Here is a 2,178-nt window from a genome sequence, read left to right as displayed (position 1 = left end):
TTAGAAGGTGGTCCCTCTTGTCGTGGAAGTTGCAAAATACGGCCGAGACTGAACTTCCACGGCTCCAGGAGGGACTTTTGCTGGTCGTGCGTCCCAAGTGAGAGAGGCGATCCTGGGGTACCTGAGCCTGACCAGACCCTCCCTCGGTGGTCCCTGGTCTTCTGAAGGGTGATGGCATTCAGGGGGGCAAATCTGGAGTCCGTGGCCGAGTTTGGGCTCTAGAAGGCGGACGCCCCTTCTGACCATGTCCCCTCAGAGCCGGCTGGATGGTTCATGGTCCGCGGCTTTGTCTGGCGGTCTGTGCCCAAGCCGGAGAAGCTGTCCTGGGGTACGTGAGCTTTGACCAGACCCTCCCTCGGCGGTCCCTGGTTCTCTGGAGGTGATGGCTGTCAGGGGGGCAAATCTGGAGTCCTCGTGGGAAGGAGGGCTCTTGAAGGCGGACGCCCCCTCTGACTATGTCCCCTCAGAGCAGGCTGGATGGTTCATGGTCCGCGGCTTTGTCTGGCGGTCCATGCCCAAGCCGGAGAAGCTATCCTGGGTACCTGAGCTTCGACCAGACCCTCCCTCGGTGGTCCCTGGTTCTCTGGAGGCGATGGCTGTTGTCAGGGGGGGGGGGGCAAATCTGGAGTCCTCGTGGGAAGGAGGGCTCTGGAAGGCGGACGCCCCCTCTGACTATGTCCCCTCAGAGCATGCTCGATGGTTCTCAGTCCCTGGCTTTGGCTTTTTGGCCATCCTGGGGTACATTCTTGCCAAAAAAAAAAACGACTAAGTGAAAAAGAACCGGAATGAGGAATTTTCTAGGTGCCGCATCCGCCCTACAGTGACTTGAGGCCGGGTACAGTTCCGACTTCGTCCCCTTAAAGTGGGGACGTTGTCCCGCAATGCAAATACATAGGAATGCGCACCTCTGGCAGAATGTACTTGAGAGAGTGTCGTCTCTCTACCCCGATAGAAAGCAGTTGTTTCTCTGGTTCCCCGACTTGGGTAGGCGACTTGGCATGTGGTCCCTCTCGTCTGGAAGTTGCGCACTCCGGCTGAGACCGAACTTCCACAGCTCCGAGAGGGACTTTTGCCGATCGTGCATCCCAAGCGAGAGAGGCAATGCTGGGGTACCCAAGCCTGACCAGACCCTCCCTCGGCGGTCCCTGGTTCTCTGGAGGTGATGGCTTTCGGGGGGCAAATCCGGAGTCCTCGTCCGAAAGGGGGGGCTCCGGAAGGCGGACGCCCCTCTCGTCCATGTCCTCTCAGAGCGGTCTTATCCTCCGATCGATCTGGCACGGCGCTCCCGGGTGGGGAGGTGGTGCTGCTCGCTCGACCCGGGCTTTGGAGCTCGCGTCGGTTTACGGTGAGCGGTGTCCTTCCTCCTGTACCCCCGGGCTTCCACCACCTATCTTTGGGCGCGCACGCCGGCCGTCACCTCCCGTTCGAGGACGGAGGCGGCCGAGCTGTGGGAAGTTTGAATCGCACCGAACGATGAACAGTGGTCTGACGACCCACGCGGGCGAACGGCGGGGCGCCCACCCACCCCGGCGTGGGGGCCAGCCGTCCGAATCGCTCCCCGCGTGGGGAAGCACAGTGTTAGCAAGGGCGGCCCTTTTCGAAGTTCCAGATGCGCAGCCCTGCCCGCGGAGGTCCGTGCCACGCATCGCCCGAAGGGCGGCCTCCGCGGCGGGCACCAGCGAGAGCGGCGGCGGTGGGTGGCGTTTCCACGCCGCTGCCGAGCTCCGCGCCACTAGTCTTTCCCGAGCCCCTACGTTAGTGGGGGGGATGACAGAGCTGTGGAGGCAGGCGAGGGGGGGTTCTCACTGCGCGGTGTGCCCCCACCCGACTCGCCATCGCCTTCCGCTCCTCGTACGTCGTCCTCCGAGGCGGCTCGGAAGGGAGAGGGAGAGCGAGAGAGCGAACGCCCCCCGAGCGAGGGGAAGATGGAGAAGGGAGCGATTTGAATGGGGCGAGAGGTGAAGGGAGTACGGCAGAACGCTGCCCTGCGCACCCCCCCGTGTTCCCGCCAGGCGGGGGAACAGCCCTGGGAGGAAAAGCCGCTCGGGCATCCCTTTGAGGACGGGCAAGAGCCGGGTGTAGGGACTACGCTGGAGGGCGACGCCGATACGGCCAGGCCGACTACGCCCCGCGCGACCTCTGCGTCGCTGGGGCTTGTGCCGGAGCCGCGGCGGACCC

Source organism: Dendrobates tinctorius, unplaced genomic scaffold (genome assembly GCF_039654945.1).
Source record: "Dendrobates tinctorius isolate UK_male_01 unplaced genomic scaffold, ASM3965494v1 ptg000648l, whole genome shotgun sequence".
Taxonomy (NCBI): Eukaryota; Metazoa; Chordata; class Amphibia; order Anura; family Dendrobatidae; genus Dendrobates; species Dendrobates tinctorius.
This window is presented reverse-complemented; position numbering follows the sequence as displayed.